Source organism: Rhea pennata, chromosome 1 (genome assembly GCF_028389875.1).
Source record: "Rhea pennata isolate bPtePen1 chromosome 1, bPtePen1.pri, whole genome shotgun sequence".
NCBI classification, from domain to species: domain Eukaryota; kingdom Metazoa; phylum Chordata; class Aves; order Rheiformes; family Rheidae; genus Rhea; species Rhea pennata.
Genome location: NC_084663.1, coordinates 209,665,224 through 209,680,525, shown reverse-complemented (window position 1 = coordinate 209,680,525; position 15,302 = coordinate 209,665,224). Strand labels below are relative to the sequence as shown.

The 15,302-nt window shown below is 40.8% G+C and overlaps 1 protein-coding gene across 1 annotated transcript in view; it reads left to right on the top strand.

Moving 5' to 3' along the window:
* LOC134145727 (disks large 1 tumor suppressor protein-like) overlaps positions 1-15,302 on the top strand; it is a 148,791-nt gene that overhangs the window by 83,689 nt on the left and 49,800 nt on the right. The window lies entirely within an intron of this gene.

Genomic DNA, 15,302 nt, shown 5'->3' with positions numbered 1-15,302 from the left:
CAGCAAGGCACTAGGTCTGCTCGCACCGAAGCTTTGGTCAAGCAGGACTTGCCTCTCATTTTCTGTTTTCCCAGGTTCCTGTCTTGAACAGCTAAAAAAAATGATATGCCCATAAAGTTTGCAGTTTAGCGTAGGCACAAATGACTGGTTTTCATTAGTTGTTTTGTAGTGATATTCAGATAATTTAATTCCCTTAACAAATCCTTGAAGACACCTACATTCCCTTTCCCTGCAACCAGACTTACAGCCAAGACTCTTGCTGTGCATTACAGATTTATTACTTAGACTATTTCTGTAGGAAACAATAGTATTGATATTTTAATAGTGATCCACCATCTCTCTTCCACAAATAAAGCACAAATGATCTGATTCTGATCTCACTTTCCCCGGGATAAAGCGTAAGCAATTTTACTGAAGACAAGCATTGCATCAGTGCAAAATGCTGGAGTTAAATGAGAACTGGCAAAAAGTAACAGCTTAATAAAAAGATGCCTGGTCATCATTTTAACTACAGAATATCAGAAGGACATACTGTTACAACCAAATTTTTTAGGTAACGAGTGTGAGGCGTGGTGGCTCTCCCCACCCCTGTCAGTGTTACACTCGTTCGAGAGGATCATGCTAAGTCCATGCACCGAATTAGAAATCAGCTGTCACTAAGGAGCGTTTCACAGTGTAAAAGGTTCCCAGGCGTGATGGTGTGCACAAGAGGCAGCCGTGGGGATTAAGCTGGCTGGTAACAAAAGCATTTGTATTTACCAGTCTGGTTGACTTCAGATCAGCCTTCTAAACATTTCCATGGAAACAAGGGAAGTTTTGGTTCACTGTAAGTGGCTTAATTTATTTTCTCATTATATTGAAAAATAGAATATTAAGCGGAGACAAAAGTAGCTCTGAAACATTATATTTTTGCTAATTTGATTTTAATCAGTCATGGCATTCAAAAGCCATGATGTTACTTGCTTTTCCATACTGCCTGTCTGCAATTATGGCTGAAGCTTTTCATTGAGTATCTGCTCCTTGAATCTGCACTGAACAGCACAAACAAAGTGAGTCAGGAAAAGAATTGTGGAATTGCTGAGGGGTTAAAATCTTTATTTTTGGTTAAAAAGAAAAAAGTATCCCATGCCTTTGTTTATGAGCTTTCCTTTTTTTAGGCAGTATGAAACTTGATAGACTGGAATGTGCTTACATCCTAGGGTCTTCTTATTTTATGCTGTTTCACCAAAATGTCATGTATAAGTTTTTGTTAGAATAATCACTTGTTCCATCAGAGGCATGAAACATATATGGATGCACTCATTAAGAAAAGTGCTCAAAATGTGTTTCATTTAGTTCTGGTATTTTTAAAGTTACATTCTAGAAAACCAGCTCCAGGTGGATTTTGTCCTTGTTTTCTAGAAGGAATTTGCCACTTCCATACAAACCAGGTGCTTTGTATACCATCAGAGTAGAAATATCCTGAACATGGTGTAAAGCAGCAAAGTCAGAAGGACTATACGCTGACTCGTGCTAGTTCTTGCTAACTGTCCCATGGGATGGAGGCAGAGAAAGACGAATTGGTTGTATGACTCAGGAGGTATTTTCCAGGAGAAGCGATTCTTACTCCTATAATGCTAATAATTGGTAAATGTATGAACTACTGGAACAGAAACAGCTTTAATTATGCATGAATGCCAATCAGTCAGGAAATCAATTTGGCTGACTCACACTTGAAATTTAGCCTTATGCTCTGAATTTTGATAACTCCATGTTTTTATCTTAAGTTATACACTAAGAGTAGTCAGAGATAGCAGGGAGACTTGCTGTGATGTTTACCTGAGCATCCGTAGGCTCGTATGTAATATCTGGGAGGACAGGACTCTACCGCCGTAACTGCGTTACGGAGCGAGCGGGGTCGTCTGTATTAATGCATCAAATCTCTCAGTGCGCTTAGGAAGCAGTAAGGTCACCGTTTTACATATTGGGAAGCTGAGACGAAGAAACAGCCCCTGGTTTGTGCAGTGCCGTGGAGGTTTTTAGTGTTCCAGGGAATTAAGTTTCCGATACCTGCAAACCTGATCTCAGAGTTAACCTAATACTCTTTTCCTGTTGCTCATCAGTTCCACCCACAGTGGATCAGCTCCATCTATCCGCTCTTCCTAGAGAAATAACGGCGTGTCAGGCACTAATCTCCAGGGCATTTTTATAGTAAAACATAACCAAGAATTTCTGTTTCGACAGCAGATGCATCCAACCTTAGTTATTAAAACATATTGTAACAGGTGGCTGGGTGTCTGGCTCCGTTTCATACCTCCCTGGACAAGAATTCACGCAGCTGACAACAAGCAGCTGTATGCGCACTTGGAAAACTTTGTCTGACATGCCTGCAGCTGTGCAAGTGGCTTTAATCGAGAGCAGAACCGGCCAGAGAAATGCAGAGGCGATGTGACCAAAATACTCTCCTAGGTAACTATAGTCTTTGGAAGAAAACCATGTTAATACGTTGGCAATGTAAAGGTATTGTTTCCAGGCATAAAAACCTGGAAAAAAAAAGACTCTGAGCCTGCTAACATATCTTCAACAGTGAGCACAGCATATAACATTTTAAAGTGATCTGAGTTTTTATGTAAACTCTCTAGCTGCTGGAGTCAAACAAAATAACAAAAGGATGTTAAGTTTCCTACAAAAGATGCTTGTCCTCGCAAGAGCAAAAAAAGCAAAAGGTTTGTAAAGAGCAATGCAATGTAAAAAAAACCCTCAGAAACCAGAATTCTGGTGTGTGCAGTAATGACATTGCGAGTAGTCCCAGATGGGACTTTTCATATGATTAACATGTGTGTTTACAGGCTGAGATCTATATTCTTTGAACAATATCCCGTGCTTCCCCTCTCCACTCAAAATTTAAATTTTCATTTTTAGCACAGGTTGCTATAGTAATTTGTTTCTTCTCTAGTACTTCTTTACATCCATACAACCTGAGGTCCTGAGCCTTCGCTGATAGGTGTGTGGGTTTGGGCGGAGGGCAGAATGAAAATGACTTGCTGTGTGCTGCACTAATTTTAGTCTAGCGCCGCTGAAGTCTAAGAAGAGAGTCAGATCCTAAGCTGTCATTAAATTGCATCAGGAGCAAACTAAGGAAACGCTCCAAGTGGAACAACAGAGCACCGAAAAATTATTACAGTGCTGTAACCGTTTGGAAATAAAGAGAGCAACTTGGGAAAGTTTAAACCGTGTGTTATTCCCTGTCCTCAAAAGGGGCCGGTGAAATGCAGGTTAGCAGGTAGCTTTGTTCTTGACAACACATTTTGGAGTCTCTTGTGGTTTTGGTAATCTCCAGATTTCTCTGGCAGAGAATGACTGTGAAACTGTTACGTAGGATGCTGAAGTAGAGTGAGCACCAAGGAAAACAGGATATAGGATAGTCTCTATGCAGGCCCAGTGCTTACCTCGGCTGTGAACAGGGTTTTCATCTTCTTAGAGCGAGCCATAAGCGACAACAGCATTAGACCTAAAGGCATCTTATATGGGCTGTGGGGAAGATGACAGATGGAGCTTGTGTTAGCTGAAAATTGAGTACAAGTAAATAAGCAAATGTAGTGAAAGGAAGGATGAAAAAAGAGCCAAGAGCTGTGGAGAGGATGCACAAATGGCGGTTGGCTTGCTGCCTGTTCCAACACGACTCTAACACCCTGCAGTCTTCAGAAGGGCTTTGCAGTGTCCAGTGCGGCCAGAAGGAGGAGGATGGGAGGACCCTGGTGACCATAAGGTCTTCTTCCTTGCCTTGTTTGCTCGGGCTCTGGGCAGAGCACCCCTGACTGCTCCACCAGATCCCTGGAGACCTTCCAGGAGCATTAAGTGCTGCAGGGGTACTTTATCCAGGGTCCCTGCTCTCATCTCCGATCAATACATTTTTGAGCCTGTAATCTCTGTCCGCTTCGTATTTTTTATTATTTTCACCAGTGTTAATTGTTCCTTCTCCTCGTGATTTATTTTCTACTTAGCCCTTCCAAAAGGGCTTGGAGTTTTTTCCAATTTTCTGTGAGAAAAATATACACCAGATTTGATAGGTATTTGTAACTGAGCAAACATCTGGTTAGTCCTCATTGTTGATCAAATCACCAGTTTATCCCTAAATAAATAGAAGACTGAAACATCTTTCTTTTACAAATTGGTGCCTAGAATTTTCTCTACTACTACAATTAATTTGTGATGGCAAATATTGTTCCACCTAAAAATAATTATTTTCATCTTCTGCTTAGAAAATATAAAATGGTCAGTTCTCTTTTACTCAACATTCTCAGGAGTGTGGGAACCTGAACTCATTGGTATTGAGAAGGTTTTCTGTTTATTAACTTAAAAATTGCCTATGTAATCTGTCCTGGAATGTCTGGGGAGAAATAACAAATTATGCATATGGAAAAATCCATAAAATTCTATTTTCTAACAGAATGCATCATTTAATTCTAACTGATCTTAAGCATGAATTGCACAAGCAAGGGACCTCAGTTCTTTATTTCTTTTTATCTATTTAAAATTGCTTTTTGTTTTAGCTCCCTATTTGCTGCCATCAAGCAGAAACACAGCTCTTCCCCATTCTCAGTATCAAACATACTCAGTTGTTCAGGTCTTTGAATAGGTACAAAATAAGCTTTTTTACAGACTGAAAGTCATCTTCAGATACTTCAAAGACTTCTTTTGCATTTGTTTCAAAGTTTTGAGAGCTTCTTTAACACTAGAGTAACCTGTGGCAAAATTTATTAACCTTTGATTTACATTCTCTTTTGATTTGCATTCCTCTTCTAAGTTATCAGTTTCTGATCTAGTTTTTCAAATTTTTTCCTCTGAAATAGAGACGCGGAGCCAGAGTTTCAGCTGCTGCAAACTGGTGTGTGTTAGCTCCCAGCACTGAGAATCTGACTTCTTACATCTTCTATATATTTTCTCAAATCAGATGTTATTGTTTTCATCTAGAACTTCATTTTCAGTTGCAGTAGAGCTAGTAACATCTGGCACGAACTTTGTCTTGCTGTGACAGGCAATTGCTAGTTCTGCATACAGCTGTGAACAAACACAATATTGTTCACTTCAGTTGAGCTACGTTTGCTTTTCACATGGCAAACTGTTAGCAGAGAGTCCAAAAAAGATTTATGCTTAGCAATGAGGCGATGCTCTGTATTTCCTCTCAGCCGTGATCTTTTCAGACAGTGTGAGGAAGCTCTTACCTGCCCGGCTTGTATTTGCAAATCTTATAAAGCAAAATTGTCTGTCCTTTCTTCCTCCGAGTAACAAACTAACGCCAAGAAACAAGAACTAAAACAAACATGATAACTCTGGAAACTTCTCATTAGAGGTCTGCATTAACCATTAATCCTGAAGTTCTCTGTGAGTGGGACTGGATGATAAGTTTAAAAGGCTCAGAAACTCAGAAAAAAATGTCTTCAAGAGAAAAATCAACCCAGAAACTTTTCTTCATAGTACTTGCAATTTCTGTATGTTGAGTCATATCTGCTAATTGTAATCCCAATATCCTTTTATCATCATGGTCCTGTTGATCTAGTAACACTTTGAGAGAAGGAACTGAGTTCTAGTCCTATCCCTGTGCCATTAATGGAATATTTTACTAAGCCTTGGTCAGAAGGCCAGGCTACATGCTTGGGAATAGATCTTGATGGCATCACTGACAGCGTCACTCTAGGAGTTTTGCTCCCAGTCTAAGGAATAGAGTGGAAGGGCTGCAGCTTGATTCTGGCTGTGTACAGCGCTTCAGGGCTGACTTCAAGCCAGATTTGTACAGATCTGTGAAAAGCAAACTTAGCGAAGAGGAGGAGAAGAGAGTGAAAGAAGTAAGTAGAGAGTAAAGTGATACCAGACACTGACGGCTACCCATGAAGTTTTCCAGAAACCACAGTATTACTAGGAGAAATTAAGATGGTGTAAAAAACAGAAACACAAAAAACAAGCAAGAAGAAAGTTAAAAGGATTAGAGAAGATGGTCATGTTTTAGGAGAGAAATGAAATCTTAAAGACTGAGTATATATACCCAATTTTTTTAACATCATGTCCTAAGAAACCTCCACTTGAGGGTTTCTTAAAATGAAGCTTAGGAGAAAAGTGACGTTGTAGGAAGGCTGAAAGTTACGGAACAGTAGCAGATTCTCTGGATGAAATTCCATCACTTGAGCTATAACATCCAAGTTTCTGTGCATGAGATGGAGTCTGCATCCACTGTTCTGTGACAGGCTTATCATCAGCAACGTAGGCTAACCTGGGAGCAGAGTGACTTCCACTGCTAATTACTGTGAGAGAAGAACGGGACCTAAATGACCAGTCTATGATAGGTTCAGAACTGGATGATTTCGCCTTAAAACCTATTCTTCCTTTTGCAATTAGGAGAAGGAAGCTGGGTGTCTCCTTCAAGCTTGAGGCCTGGTTTTGTTAATTGCTTGTTCAACACAGAGTTTAAATTAACTTCATTATAAGTGGCAGTTCAATGGCATTTTATAGTGCAGAGATTTGTCTGTTTAGTTAAGATGGCTTCTTCTGTTCAACTGCTGCTAATTAGCATCCATCATTAACTGGTCCAGAGCTTGCAGCTCTATTCATTTAAATGATTGTAAATGGGAACTACACCCATTGAGACATTGAGTTAAATGCCAGTTTAATGAGTGTGTATTAGTTATTTCACTGTAACTGAAGCTCTCTGCATATGTTCAGAGAGGTAAAGGTTTCTCTCCTTTTTTACTGAAACTGTGGTCCTGAGCATATTCAATTAAAAGAAAACCCATCAACACTAGAGGAATCGATTAAGAAAGTGGGACTAACAGAAAAAAAGAAGATAATCTCACAAATTAAGTTAGGTAAGAGGACAAAGATTTAGCTATTAAAGCCAATCTTCGGTTTTAATTGGAATTGTATTAGCAATTTTCCCCTAAAAGGTATAATTGCAACAAATCTAGAAGACAGATTCTGCTTTATCCACTGAGGTGCTGCAGCACAGAGAAGCAGCACAGCAACTGTGACAACCTCTCTCTTGGAACGACACTTTGCATATTGAACCAGGGAGCTCCAGAGCTGAAAGCACAATCATAGACTCATAAAATCAGTAAGGTTGGAAGGGACCTCTGGAGATCATCTAGTCCAACCTCCCTGCTCAGCAGGGTCACCTACAGCATGGTAGACAGGATTGCAGCCAGGCGGGCCTTGAAGATCTCCAGAGAAGGAGACTCCACAACCTCTCTGGGCAACCTGGTCCAGGGCTCCGTCACTCTCACAGGGAAGAAATTCCCTGTGCTTCAGTGTCTGCCCATTGCCTCTTGTCCTGTCACACGGGACAACTGAAAAGAGTTTGTCCCCATCCCCTTGACACCCTCCCTTCAGGTACTTGTACACATTGATCAGATCCCCCCTCAGTCTTCTCTTCCCCACGCTGAAGAGGCCCAGCTCTCGCAGCCGTTCCTCATAGGGCAGGTGCTCCAGCCCTCTGATCATCTTTGTAGCCCTACACTGGACTCTCTCCAGTAGCTCCATGTCTCTCACAAGCGGCGACAGCATGAGCAAAGCACATTGCCAGCTTTCTTCGCCTGACTTTATAGCACAGAACCAAGCTCTCAGCCCTCTCCCTTATGAACATAAGGCTTATCTTGGGGATATCCTCACCTGGAGTAGGAAGACATTGCCACTAGCTGACCACTGTAGTCGCAGTGTTTCTATAGGGAGTCCTGACATATGTGGCATAGTCATATGACAACCATTCAGTAGCATTTATCTGGTGACAGGACCTCAAAACTGATATTTCTTTATCTATACACTTTCTAGGAGTTATAGAAGTGGGAAATTATATGTGTATGAAGCCAAAACCATGAAAGAACACAGAACAGATGAAGTGAGAGATTTTGCCTTAAAATAAAACTTTCTCTTCTAATTCTGATTTAGATTTTCTCTAATCCTGCCTGTATTCCCTGACCTGCCTTCTCCAAAGTTTCAATGGATCTTACCAAGCCAGACCTATGTATATGCCTCTACCTTCACTGACCTGTCAGCTGCTCTTGATACCATTGGCCGTACCCTTTTCTCAGGGAGGATGTTCGTCCTCCTTAGTGACGTTAACTTCTCCTTCTGAGTCTCGTTTTGTCACCCTGTCATATTTTGTTAAATTTTGAATCACATTTGTCACATTTTGGATCACATTTTGGACCACATTTTGTCATCTTCCGACCTCCTCCAGTTTTCTGTGAAGAGACCTTCCCATTAATCTTCTTTTACTCCTTTTTACCTTATTTCTTCATATTCTAATCCACAAACACAAATTCATGTTTTCATATCCATGTTGATGGCTCACAGACTTGCTTTTCTACTCCAGGTCTATTTTATTCTGTCCAGACAATGGTCTTCATTGTTTCTCTGGCAGGTTTGACTGAAATGTATATATCAATTCAAGTAAGCACAAACACGTGAAACTACTGTTAACATCTTCCATTGCTGTCTCTTTTGGTTTCTTTTTGTGGCAAGGTCACAGCAGTGGGCTTTCCTCCCTTCAGTTTGGCTGGATCTTGCCCTCTGCATACTTTCTGCTAAATATATGGGCTTTTTGTAACTGTAACATAGCTAAAATTCTTGTCCTCGAGCTCATCCTCTCACTGACCGCAGGATTCTTTTCTGCAGCTTCGACAAATATAACTTTCTTTTGTTCAATCTGATTCAAAATTCACATGCAGAGGCATTTTCCTACCCCAGTGCATTGACACTATCACCTCCATCCTGCATTCTTTTATTAGTTTCCCTATCTCTGTTTATAAAACATAATCTTGTTTTCATTTTCAGCATTCTTCTTGTCTCATCCCCACATGGCTTGTCATCTCCTGTTCGTTTCTAAATGTCAGCTTCCATCTTTGATGGGCTGATAATGCCAGCCCCCTTCCTCTTGTCATTACATCTTCAAATCATCACCTTTCTCATGCTTACCCTCACGTTTGGAAGGAACTTTCTAAACCAGCAGCAAGTCATTTTAGAAGTCTGTCTTTCTTGTGATGCCTTGCAAAAACCTTGACAAGCTGATAATGTGCCAAGGCAGTTCCTTTTCATGTTAACTGGTATTTCTTGTATTCCCTGGCTGTCAGCAAGCCTGTGATCTTTTCTGTTTCAAACAAGGATCTTCTTTTTAATCACCTATCCCAACAGGGCCCTGGTCAAGGACTAGTGATCTGAGGGACACTGGAATGAACTTGCCTTCATTCTAGGCACAGATGAGGAACAGGTTCAAGCCTGTAACACTCTGTCTTTCTCCTTTTCTTCCTCTCCCCAACCCACTCTGTAACTCTGTTCATCTCAGATTTGTAGTATTGATGATATAACTAAGGTGAGGCCAGGCGTCTCCTAGAAACTAGCAAGTTGAATGTCACCGACTGCTAAGCACTTTTCTCTCTGATTTATATCACATTATTTGTTTGGTAATTTAGTGTTTGTCACAGCTTCTCCTGGACCTGAATCAGGTGGGAGAAACAAGTGGGTTTTGCACAGCAGTTCAAGAACAGTCTCTGTAGCGTGACCAGTTACAGCAAATGACCTCTGAGTGACTGGTTCCTGCACCGGTGGGTTGTAACTGGTACATCAGTCTACCTGCCCTCCAAATGTGGGGAACAGCACCTGAACACTGGGGACATTATGTGCAGCTTGAAAACCATGACTCTTTTCAGAAAAAGATTCTGCAGTTCAGTTGAGTAAGCACAAGCTACCCAGAGCATGAGAACAAGCTAGATAGATGACATGCACCTTGAAAGGTTTATTTCAGGCCCAGAATCCCTTTTTGTTCATGGAGGAATATAATCAGTGTAAAACCTTGCCCTTTGTCTTAGGTGCAATTCAAATAATTCTTTTCCTAAGATGATTCTATCCAGAATCATCCAAAAAGTCTGGATCTGAGTCTGAACGTGATCAAATGTTGATGGGAATCTTGCAACACATCCCTATTTCATTGCAGAGGCCCTCAGTTTCATACTGTACTCATGGCATTGATCCAGCCGCATGCTCTGGATGCTTTAGTTCAGAGGCTCTCAGACCGTAGAAAGTCTCATCAAGGTTGAACATCACTGTGCCGTACCTCTGAACGATATGGACTTTCAGGAGGAATGGGTTTCACGGAGGGTTTGAAAGAAGAAGGGAGTCCCTGATTAGACAGAACAAAGGAATTAGAGTCAAAACCTCTGGAATGGATTCAGGAATACAGCACATGAATTCTGACTAAAGTCAGAGCGAAAGAGTCTAAATTTTGAAATTAAAGAAAAAAATTGCCATTAAAACTGAATCATAAGTCCTTTTGATTTTTTTTAAAGTTAAGTCATCCCTTTCTAATCCACAGACCAAAAAAGCCATCTGGGTTTTATTGACCAGTGTTTGTTATTCTGCCTAATGACATTTCCTGTGATTAATGTGCCTGTTTCTTGAGAATGCATATGCTTCACGATGCATTACAATTAACTGCTGCTACTCGGTGTGGTAAGGAGGGACTGTCTTTATCTGTAACTGCATGACTTCTATCTGCATTTCAAATGGCAAGTAAACAGACAGGTCCCCTATCCACTTCTCTTATCTACCTTTCTGAAGTGAAAAAAATTGAAATTCATGCTTAGGATTCTAGTAAAGCTCAGCATATTTTGGAGAGTAAATTGGACTGGAAAAATAAATAATGGAAAAAGCACTAACCAAGAATCACTGTGGATAAGATGAAGAACACACATGCATCTCTCAGTGTTATGAACACTTGACATTTATAGCTTTTATTTATTTGTGTTGGTAGAAATGTCAAAACGTATGAACTCTCTTTAACACTTTTGCTAGTTTTTCTTTTCTTTTCTTTTTTTCTTTTTTTCCTCAGTGAAAATTATCAGGCTAAAGGTGTTTTTCAGGATTGGCAAAGTATTTGCCAATTTTTAAACTCAGTGGGAGTTTCATACTTTGACCCAGTTCTGCAGTGATGTACAGCTGTGCTTAGCTTAAAACTGTGCTGATCTGTTTGTTTTTAACAGATCTGTTCACATGTGTGAAGTAAAACTTGTGTGCACTTGCCTACAGCCATAGAGATTTTGTCATTGCGGCTTTGCCAACGTCTCAGGCATGGGCTAAGTTTGAACATTTTTACTGTTTTAATTAAACTCAGTATCATAGAATCACAGAATCAGTAAGGTTGGAAGGGACCTCTGGAGATCATCTAGTCCAACCTCCCTGCTCAGCAGGGGCACCTACAGCATGGTAGACAGGGTTGCATCCAGGCGGGCCTTGAAGATCTCCAGAGAAGGAGACTCCACCACCTCTCTGGGCAACCTGGTCCAGTGCTCTGTCACTCTCACAGGGAAGAAATTCCCCCTCACGGTCAGGTGGAACTTCCTGTGCTTCAGTTTCTGCCCATTGCCTCTTGTCCTGTCACACGGGACAACTGAAAAGAGTTTGTCCCCGTCCCCTTGACATCCTCCCTTCAGGTACTTGTACACATTGATAAGATCCCCCCTCAGTCTTCTCTTCCCCACGCTGAAGAGGCCCAGCTCTTGCAACCGTTCCTCATAGGGCAGGTGCTCCAGCCCTCTGATCATCTTTGTAGCCCTACACTGGACTCTCTCCAGTAGCTCCATGTCTCTCTTGTAGTGGGGAGCCCAGAACTGGATACAGTACTCGAGATGAGGCCTCCCCAGGGCTGAGTAGAGGGGCAGGATCACCTCCCTCCACCTGCTGGCAACAGTCTTCCCAATGCACCCCAGGAGACCATTGGCCTTCCTGGCCACAAGGGCACATTGCTGGCTCATGGTCAGTCTGTCATCCACCAGCACTCCCAGGTCCTTCTCTGCAGAGCTGCTCTCCTGTCAGCCCCCAGCTTGTACTGGTGCCTGGGGTTATTTCTCCCTAGGTGCAGGACTCTGCACTTGCCCTTGTTGAACCTCAGGAGGTTCCTCTCTGCCCAGCTCTCCAGCCTGTCCAGATCTCTCTGAATGGCAGCACAGCCCTCAGGTGGATCAGCCACTCCTCCCAGCTTGGGATCCTCAGCAAACTTGCTGAGGAGGCACTCTGTCCCCTCATCCAGGTCATTGATAAAGAAGTTGAAGAGGATGGGACCCAGTATTTCTGTCTGAGGGACATCATTTAGTAGATGAACCTAAATCATTAATGCAGATTCAAATTTCCTTAACCATTCCCAAACCATATTGTTTAAATAGGTGAGGCATAATCTGCTAATGTTTCTGCATGTGACATGACCTAAGATAAATTTTGGGTTTGTCAGTGCTTGATCCCCCGATAGGCCAGCAAAAGCAATGACTTCCAATAGAAGAGTCTTTGGCATATATGGCTATCTTCTCACTTTGTACTGAATGCAGATTGCTCCACCCATGTTATGGACACCTTCAGCAGCAAAGAGGTGATGATGAATCGATAGCCCCATTATCAGATCGGGATAGACAAGAAACAGTGATCTAGAAATGAAATAAGCTCGCATATGTAAAGAGAGAGAATCCAAATTCTCAGTTTTTTTAGTTCTTCACTGGAAAAGCAAAGACGGAATATAAGAAGTATTTTGAGCTTCATCTTGTTAATTTATTTTCATGCTTTGTTCTTTGTTTCTTCCCATGTCTTCTCTTCCCCTCTTGGTAATTTGATTTGCTTCTGATCTTTGTAAGGTCCCTTCCTGACAGCTAATTTCCCCTTTGCCAGGCAGTGTTTTAGCTGAACCTTGATATTCCGAATGTGTCTGGTTTATCTGAATAATATAATCTATGTCACAATAAAAAGAAGATAAATGTCATGAGGAGTATGTTTTTAATAGGCAGGGATGTGACATCCTTGTAGACAGAACAATGAAAAGTTCTGCTCCATGCATATTTGTAATAAAAAAAGGTTGACATGATGTGAGAATTCCTAAGGAATGGGACAGTAAACAACACAAAGAGTGCTATAAACCTTTTTACATAGAACAGTTGGTGAAGCCAATTTTAATACTGTTCAGGAACTGCCATTTTATGGCAAAATGAGATAGCAGAGCTCTAGGAGTATGATAGAGCTGAATGAGGTGTATGATGAAGGGCAGTGAAACACTGATATAAGAAGTGATTAAATGAATTACAATTTTTAATTTAGGAAAGAGACAAATAAAAGGGAATGGGCCAAAGGATGCAAAGCCACGAGAAGGAGGTTGGATGCCTTTATTCTTTTTTCCTTCTGGCATAAAACCAGGATATTTAACATACTTAGAAACTGAAAAATGAGAAACTATGGAAGTGTTTCTTTTTATACTGGAGAGTGGCCACGGAAAGAAGTTCAAGCTAAAAACTTAAACAAAAAAAGACTGAATATTTTACATATACATCAAATACCCAGAATTATTACTGAGGAAAGGGATTTGCAATCTAGCGCCTCGTGGCTTGAGCCTGCCACCAGCAGAGAGCCGGATGGGTACAGATTATGCCCCCTCTGCCTATTGAACATGCCTTACTCCTTCCCCCAGCGCGTCTCTGACTGATCACACTCAGATCACTGTCGGAATCGGGACTGGACTCACAGGTGTGTGATCTGACACATTATTGAGTATTAAAATTTATTTTCATGGTGGTATAAAAAAAGAGACGTGAATATCTTTTTAATTATGTTTGGTATGCTGCCAGATAGCCCTGTTTTGAAGAAGAACAGTAACAAACAAACAGTAGTCTTAAATTTTTGGAGTGGTTTCACTTGCTATTACTACTCAACCAAAGCATTAAACTCAGAAAAAATACTCTAAAATAATCATAGAAATTATCTGACTGATACCATTTCTCTTTGAGACATGGGATATGAAGGTAATAACTCAGCCAAAAACTTCAGTTCTAGCTCTGCCTTGTTTTACGCATCTTGTTCTGAGCAAATTGCTCTGGGCCTTTCTCCCCACATATAACATGGTTAGTACTTCTGAGGCCCAGAATTAAAGATACTGCTTTGTAAATTAGGCATGCCAGATGGAAATCTAAATTTAATTCTCCAGCTTTTTTTTAAGTATCTCTTAAGATTTTTTGATAACTTTTTCCACAAATCCATTAAATTGTGGATGGTCTAGATTCAGGATAATGCAGTTAAATTTTTGCAAAGCACTTAAACTCAAAACAATCAAATTGAGAGCCAATATTTGTCATTACTACAAAAGGTATGCCAGGCCCAATATTTTATACATATGGTCTTTTATACATGTATATGTATATGCATAGATATATTTAATTTTTATATTTTCCAATAATATTTTCTATATAGTGAGAACAGTCGTTCCAAATTAGTACATAAACATTTCCAGCATAGACAAACATTTTAATAACCACATAGATCTAAAACTTCTGGAGTTATCATCATGGAGTGTTTTGTCAGAGTATTTCTGCTTTTTCTCCCCGCCCCCAGGTTTCACATCAATCTGCATTTACTTGTCTGTATTCACTGAGAGCATGTTTTCTCTGCAGATGGTCTCCTGTAAAATCACATTAAACTAGCCAAAACCCTATTCAACTGATCAATGATAGCTCACTGCAGGTACTGGAGGTAAGTGCCTCCTGAACAAGTCCATGACAGCAATTTACTTCTTTTTAGTACATTCTGGCTTCTGTTTCTTGCAAATATGGAAGCTCGTTCCAAAGAAGAGACGTCTGGTTCAGGACCGTGCTTTTTGTCCGTTCTCCACGCTGGTTTTGCAGATTGGCTCCATTTGCAAGTCGCAGATTCCTCCCGAGAGGTTCTGTAATCCAGTCCGCTGTGTCTTTTCCTTGTGAAGCCTGTGCTCTGCTTTCCTTGTGTTCTAAGTCTTGGAAATGTTCTCTCTTTTTCCAGGGTTTGGATAAGGAATTCCTCACATTCTTTCTTCTCAGATTTGGGATTTATATTCCCAATACAATCTGATCTCCAAAATTAGGAATTCCACAAGCCCTCCAAAATTGCACATTTGAATCAACAGTATCAAATCTGGTATAAATTATTCAACTATTTCCTCTTTCTTTTGAGTTCTCTTATGAAATGGATCTCTCCCAATAGTTTCATTTCCCCCTTCCCCCCCCCCCCCCCGGGAGCTCAGTAGTCTTCATTTTTGTGTAGCATATTCTGATAAATGATTTTTCTCTTCCTCAGTCACAAGCTAATGAGCAAATCTAGCACATCTGATACTGAAATAATCAGAAGAAGAGCTACCTGTTCTTGTCTCTGCTTGACAAACTCTTGCTCGCTCAGTTTCCTGCTGCATTTCTGGAGAGCTCCAATTGTGCATGAGTTTTAGTGCTCCTTTTCCATAGATTTAGCCTTCAGTTTCTGTAGCTTGTGATTCCAGTGTCAGA